We start from the raw sequence: 7,999 nt of genomic DNA, 5'->3' as shown, positions 1-7,999 counted from the left end.
GTGAAAAAAAATCTATTTCACATGCGTATATCATCTCAATAAAATGTATGCTGCATTAAAAATAGAAGAAAATTCATCTAAATATTTGTAGAAATTATCTTTGGATAAGAAGATTTTAGGTGATTTTATGAATTAAAAAAATTTATTTTAGTGTCATAAATGAAATTGTGGTATTTTATTAAAAAACAAAAGAAAACAAAAAGATAGTGTTAGCCAACTTTCACAAATAATATCCCCCAAAATAGTGCCACTCAGACGAACCATTTTATTTTTATAGCAACTCAACCTAACAGCCTCTGTTCTAAGTATTCCCAGACTTATAAACAAACTAAGAGTGCAGTATATTTAAGCTACCTAGAAGATAAATTATGTGTGTTTCCTCCTTTTTCCACACAGAGCCCTCCACACAGACTCACACACCCACACACACCAAGCATATGAGTCCTTTGCAATTGCTGGGGTGTTTCAAGATAACATGGAATAAAAGAAAACCACATTTTTGTTTTGTTTGTTTCTTAGTTTTTTTTTTTTTTTTTAACAAGGCATAAGCACAGTTATTTACCCTGGATCTTGCTTATGAAGCACATTCACTTGCTATTCATTTCATTAATATTTGAAACTTGGACGGTGTAAAAATATCCCCACGTCAAAAACAAACACAAATGACAACAACAAAAGCGGACAAAAAAGAAAAAAAATCAAACAAAACCATCTATTGGTGTGTCCTGGTGAGGCAGTTTCCAGAATGGTGGATGTTTAGAAAGAGGAAGAAGAATGAACTCTTGATACAAATACATGAAAACTACTACTAGTTGGGGCATTAGACCAGACTGCATCGAAATAAAGTTATGCAAATCTTAAGCCCCCCCCCCCCCCCCCTTGATTTATGGGCCTTGCCTAGGCCACTCACTTGATACTTTCTTTTTTCTGGTCATTATGCTGATCCAGTATGAACTCCCAAAGTCAGGGCTCATGTCTCAAGGTAGTGATAACCCCTAGTCCCATTTAACTCAATATCTACTCAGCAAAAAAAAAAAAAAAAAGTAAATTTTAAATAGAGCGTGAGTCAAGACTAATAAATTACTTTGTGCAGAGAAGATTTAAAAGATCATTTGCCAGGTGCAGTTACATTTATAATTTCTTCACTTTTCTACATCAAAATATATACTCTGCACTATAGTGGTTTTTCCATGAGTACATTATTCATAGCACAAATCCTCTAATCTTAGAGAAGGAAGGGTAAGCCATGAACCCTCCCTAAAGGGTAGAGTGTGTCACCTACATGTATTTTCCCAGGACCTTCCTCAGGGCCCCAATGACCTCCTTATTCCTCAGGCTGTAGATGAGAGGGTTTAGGGCTGGGGTGATGATTGTGTAGAAAACAGAGATAATGTTGTCTTGCTTGGGGGTGGGGAAGAAACTGAGCAAGGCATACACGAATGTGGCAGCAACATAGAACATTCCAACCACAGTCAGGTGAGAAAAGCATGTGACGAGGGCTTTCTTCCTACCCACATTTGAGGGCATGTGGAGCACGGTAAATAGGATTAGTGAGTAGGAGGCAAGAATAGCAGCAAGAGGGGTCATCAGGAAGGTCACACCCCTCGCATACACCATGAGTTCATATCTGGAATAATCAGCACAGGCCAACTTCAGCAGAGGTGGGATCTCACAGAGCAGGTGCCTGATTTCCTGGGACATACAGAAAGGGAAGTGCATGGTATACAAGGTGTGTCCTAGAGAACTCAGGGATGCCAGGATCCAGATAGTGACCACCATGAGCCAGCAGACCCTCAACCTCATGAGGACCATGTAGTTCAGAGGATGGCAAATGGCCACATACTTGTCATAGGCCATGAAGGCCAGTAGGATGTCCTCTGCACCATCCAATGCCAGTGCCAGGAACATCTGAAGGGCACAGCCTCCAAAGGAAATGGTGTTTTCTTGGTGCAGAAAGTCGCAAGGGCCTTGGGAGTGACAACAGATGTGAAGAGGAGGTCCATGAACAAGAGCTGCCCCAGCAGGAGGTACATGGGTACATGGAGTTGGACATCCATTGTGATGACCAGGAGTAACAGGCCATTGCTGGCCAGAGCCAAGATGTAGAAGACTATGATTGTGGCACAGAGCAGTTCAGGAGACCCACTGTTATTCAGAATGCCCATCAAGATGAAGCCACTTTCCATGCAGGAGTTCCAGAACTCCATTCTGTGCGGTTTGTTTGGTTACCTGGAACTAGATGAATTCTCCGTGAGTTTTTGCTTAGATATTCCCCTAGTTTTCTAACATCAGAGGCCCCTGAGACATAGTCAACATCAATCCAAAAAGGTGATACCTTTCTCACTGGTATCTGACTTTACCTTCTAATTTCTGAATCTTTTAATTGTATGACAGACTTATCTAAATGGATGATATGCATCACAGTATTAGCAAAACATTAATAGACCACTATATGAAAATATTATTCATGCATCTTATCAGGAAGATTAAATAATCTCATGATAACAGTACTCTTGATTTTTCTTGTGGGGTAGATCCTGACTTACAATGGGGTTCCATTCCGATGACTCTATAATAAGTACGTTCTGATGTAATTCAAATACCTTAGTTTTTAAAATTAGTTTTCGCTATTATTGCCTTTTATTATCAATATCTTTGTAAACCCAATCTTTATTTGTCTTTAGGGGTTGGCATGAGAATTAAAATGTCAACAAATAACACTCTGCTACATTATACATGGTACTTATCACTTATGATGTGTTGAAAAAAAAAAGAGAGTCCTAAGTGTGGTTTACCATAACTCCAATACATCATAAGTCAGGGACTACCTGTACGTATGTTTTATCTCTAATTTCTGGTAATGCCTTAAAAATCCAGTTAGCTTTGTAGCTACATATATCTGTTTTAAAAATGAAAATCAAAATTTGATTTAAAAAAAAGCTCTCCTAATTTTTTCTCATATAGCTTATTTCCACGTTTGCAGCACTCAAGGGTGTAGGCACAAGTCTCATTAAAAGAGATAAAGTTTGCTTGCCTTGCTTCTCTTGGCCAGTCCCACATTGTCCCGTGATCCTGAGAGAGAAGGGAGCCTGGACTGTCTGAAGCTAGGATATGGTGTTTTTGAGGTGACGTTGCTTTTAGAACTAAACCTTTAAGATACTGATGCTTAATTTTATGTGTCACCTTTGATAGATTATGGTGCCCAATTGTTTGGTCAAACACTAGTCTAGATGTTGCTGTGAATGTATTTTGTTGATATGATTAACATTTACAATCAGCTGACCTTAAGTAAAGGAGGTGATTGCCCTCAGTAATGTGGGTGGGCCTCATCCAATCAATTGAAGACCGTAGGAGCAAAAACTGAGGTTTCCAAGAGAAGGAATTCAGACTCAAGACTATAACACAGATATCCTGCTGGAGTTTGTAGCTGCTGCCTGGACTAAGAATTTCAACTCAAGACTTTGAGAGTTTCTAACCTGTTGCTTGACCTACAGACTTTGGGCTTGCTAACCCCCACAATTGCATGAGCCAGTTCTTTAAAACGAGCCCCTCTCACTTCCTCTCTCTTTCCATACATTGATTTATTTGGTTCTGTTTCTCCGAAGACCCTTGACTAACACAAGGATCAATGCAAAGAAAGGTGTTTGTTTTTTAGCAAGTTATGGTAAGATGTGAGCCTAGGTGGATTCAGACATATAATAACAGTAGCACCACCTATTTATGTTTGGGAGAAATAGTGAAAGGCATAGACAGCAAAAGAGCACATATTGCTTGTTGTAATCAGGCTCAGTAATCCTACCACCACTCTCCCGCCTCTGGCCCAGATCCCCGTTCTCCTTCCTGCAGTGCCAGAGCCTCCACACTGGATTGGAGGGGCACAGGAATAGGGAGGAAGAGCCCCCTTTCTGGAATGCTGTTTTTTGTGTGCGGTATCCAATCCCAGGGAGAAGCCAACAGTAACTGGGGCCTGAGAAAGACATAAGTCATTCTCAGATAAATCCAGCTCTGAACACGTGCTTGAAGAATTGGGAAGTGCAGCACCTTTCTGTAAATCATTTCCCCATAATGTGGATTCTATATTTGACATTTTGTTAGTTTCCATTGGGCACTTCTGGGCTAACAGGACTTTAATGGTAAAAAGGTATCAGATCATATCACAGGCATATACTCTACTCTTAGATGGCCTGCTGGAGTCATAGCCTAAGATAGGTACAAAAACACTTTTCAGAGGTCAAGAGCTCGCAAGGTCTAAAGGCAGGTACTGATATTTCCCCCAGGAAGCAAATATCCAGGCCTGGGCTGTAGCAGACTCTTTTTTTTTTTTTTTTTTAATAATTTTTGTTGTGCTTTAAGTGAAAGTTTACAAATCAAGTCAGTCTGTCATACAAAAACCCATACAAAACTTGCTACATACTCCCAATTACTTTTCCCCTCATGAGACAGCCCGCTCTCTCCTTCCACTCTCTCTTTTCGTGACCATTTTGCCATCTTCTAAGCCCCTCTACCCTCACATCTCCTGTCCAGGCAGGAGATGCCAACATTGTCTCAAGTGTCCACCCGCACCAAGCAGCTCACGCCTCATCAGCATCCCTCTCCAACCCATTGTGCCGTCCAATCCATGTCTGACTAGCTGGCTTCGGGGATGCTTCCTGTAGTTGGGCAAGAGAAGGTCTGGGGGCCATGATCACCGGGGTCAGACCATTATGTCTGGTCTTTTTACGAGAATTTGGGGTCTGCATCCCACTGTTCTCCTGCTCCCTCAGGGGTTCTCTGTTGTGTTCCCTGTCAGGGCAGTCATTGGTTGTGGCTGGGCACCATCTCATTCTTGTGGTCTCAGGATGATGTAGTCTCTGGGTCCTGTAGCCCTTTCTGTCTCTTGGGCTTGTTATTATCTTGTGTTCTTGGTGTTCTTGATTCACCTTTGATCTAGGTGGGTTGAGACTCATTGATGCATCTTAAAAGGCTGCTTGCTAGCATTTAAGACCCCAGATGCCACTCTTCAAAGTGGGATGCAGAATGTTTTCTTAATAGATTTTATTATGCCAACTGACTTGGATGTCCCCTAAAACCATGGTCCCCAAACTGGTGCCCCTGCTCCACTGACCGTTGAAGCATTCAGTGTACTCATGAAACTGCTTTGGTTTAGTCCAGTTGTGCTGACTTCCACTGTATTGAGTGTTGTCCTTCCCTTCACCCCAAGTGTTTCTTGTCTACTATTTATTTAGTAAATACCCCTCTCCCACCCTCCCTCCCTCCCGCCCCCCCTCACAACCAAGAAAGAGTTTGTTCTTCTCAGTTTAAATTATTTCTCAAGATCTTAAAATAGTGGATTTATACAACATTTGTCCTTTTGCAACTGACTAATTTCACTCAGCATAATGCCTTCCAGGTTTCTCAATGTTATGAAATGTTTCACAGATTCATCACTGTTCTTTATTGATGCATAGTATTCCATTGTGTAAATATACCATAATTTATTTATCCCTTCATCCATTGATGGGCACCTTGGTTGCTTCCATCTTTTTGGTATTGTAAACAGTGCTGCAGTAAACATGGGTGTGCATATATCTGTTCATGTAAAGGCTCTTATTTGTCTAGGATATATTCCGAGGAGTGGGATTGCTGGGTCGTATGGTAGTTCTATTTCTAGCTTTTTAAGGAAGTGTCAAATCGATTTCTAATGTGGTTGTACCATTTGACATTCCCACCAGCAGTGTATAAGTGTTCCAATCTCTCCACGGCCTCTCCAACATTTATTATTTTGTGTTTTTTGGATTAATGCCAGCCTTGTTGGAGTGAGATGGAATCTCCTTGTAGTTTTGATATGCATTTCTCTAATGGCTAATGATCGAGAGCATTTCCTCAAGTATCTGTTAGCCTCCTGAACGTCTTTTTTAGTGAAGTGCCTGTTCATATCCTTTGCCCATTTTTTAATTGGGTTGTGTGTCTTTTTGTGGTTGAGTTTTAGCAGAGTCATGTAGATTTTAGAGATCACGTGCTGGTTGGAGATGTCGTAGATGAAAATTTTTTTCCCAGTCTGTAGGTGGTCTTTTTGCTCTTTTGGTGAAGTCTTTAGATGAGCATAGGTGTTTGATTTTTAGAAGCTCCCAGTTATCTGGTTTCTCTTTGTCATTTTTAGTAATGTTTTGTATTCCGTTTATACCTTGTATTAGAGCTCCTATTGGTGTCCCTATTTTTTCTTCCATGGTCTTTGTCATTTTTTATTTTGTTTAGGTCTTTGATCCATTTGGAGTTAGTTTTTGTGCATGGTGTGAGGTATGGTCCTGTTTCATTTTTTTTTTTTGCAGATGGATACCCAGTTATGCCAACACCATTTGTTAAAAAGACTATCTTTTCCTCATTTAACTGACACTGGGCCTTTGTCAAATATCAGCTGCTCATATGTGGATGGATTTATATCTGGATTCTCAATTCTGTTCCATTGGTTTATGTGTCTGTTTTTGTACCAGTACCAGGCTGTTTTGACTATGGTGGGTGTATAATAGGTTCTAAAATCAGGTAGAGTGAGTCCTCCCACTTTGTTCTTGTAGCACTGACTCTTAATCAGCCTTGTTTGTTTGTTTTTTCCATTTTTGGAAAAATACAGAAGGGGTTGAAAAGGAACCTAGAACCCAATGTGCTAGGATTATCTGCTAGAAAGAGTAGCGTATGTTCTTTGGGTCTGATTTGGACTCTGTTTCTCAGCCCAACGTTACTAGAGGCTACACATTTTCCCAAAAGGAAGACAATGTCCTTACCTCAGGTGGTGAGAAGCCCAGCTGACAGACCACTCAGACTATCCTGTGGGTTATTTGAGAAACGAGAATGTTCCAAAAGAAATGGGGAGGGAAGATGTTGCTTTTTCAGCAGTATTCAGTTGGTTTAAGTGTCTGAGGGTTTCAAATGAGATCAGGTGTCAGGACCTTTTTTTTCCCTTCTGTTCTTCTGCAAGTCTTCTTCAGAGATGGCAGCGGAGACAGACATGCAGCTAATACAGTCCTTGAGTCATTTCTTATGGAACAAGAAGATGACTTTCCTGTTCTCACACCCGTGAAGAATTCACAGAAACTGCTTCTCTCACACAGTCTCCCAGGAAGGGAGCCCACCTAACCATGGAGTTCAGGTGCTCAGACTGTCATTTACTCTGATCTGTCTGGCCGTGAAGATAAAAGAGCGGGAAGTAGATTACTGGGAGAACTGCCCCAAGAAGATCAAGCAGTGACCAACCTCCCTGTCCCTGGAGCCATCAGTGAGCCAAGGCCTGTCCTGGAGGAACTATGCTGACTCCTTATCCTATAACCTCCTTCTTCTACTTTTGTTTTACCCTGATGTTTAGAGGGACTGATTCTCTCAGCTGAAATGACCTGCCCTGGAAATGTTGGCCCAGGGGATAGGATGTTAATGAATTCTCTGTGGTATGTTTCCTAACCTGTAATCCCTATACTCTTCTATCACCAAATGTGGTCTGAGGCCCTTGGTTTTGATTCTACCCCAAGGTAAGCATTGAAGGCCTGGTTCTAAATTGCTAATTGAGTACACAGTATCAAGATCAGAAAAGAAGGGTCTCTTGCATGGCCACTCCTCTGCCCCAGATCATAAGATGTGTTCTGTGGCATCTGTGGAATGATGACACCTGCATCCTTCCCTGCCCCCCAGGATCCTCTTATCCTGGACTATTTCCAATTCGATATGGCCACATTCACTGGAGTCTGTAACTACCAGATAGGCCTTCCCTTCATTGAACTTCCACAATCCAATGAGGCTCTGCATATGTATGTGTGTCTTGGTGTTACTGTTGTATGCCACCAGTGAGCTCAGTGATGCTTGAAGGGAGAGTGGACAAGTTTCCAAGTATTGAGGAGGAGACATTAAAAGAAATCCACACTCTACTGAAACTGTAGACTGTCAGTGATAATGAAAGTCTCTTAAATGCTTCCAGGGAGAAAAGACAGATTACCCAGTAAGATAATTAGATGGAAGTGAATTTTCCATGACAGTA

The 7,999-nt window shown here is 41.3% G+C and overlaps 1 pseudogene; it reads right to left on the bottom strand.

Moving 5' to 3' along the window:
- Positions 1–1,278: 1,278 nt before the first annotated feature.
- LOC126079314 (olfactory receptor 2AG1-like) lies at positions 1,279–2,207 on the bottom strand (annotated as a pseudogene).
- Positions 2,208–7,999: the final 5,792 nt, after the last annotated feature.

Source organism: Elephas maximus, chromosome 7, assembly GCF_024166365.1.
Source record: "Elephas maximus indicus isolate mEleMax1 chromosome 7, mEleMax1 primary haplotype, whole genome shotgun sequence".
Lineage (NCBI taxonomy): Eukaryota > Metazoa > Chordata > Mammalia > Proboscidea > Elephantidae > Elephas > Elephas maximus.
Note: the sequence above shows the minus strand (reverse complement) of the source record. Positions and strands in the feature narration are given on the sequence as shown.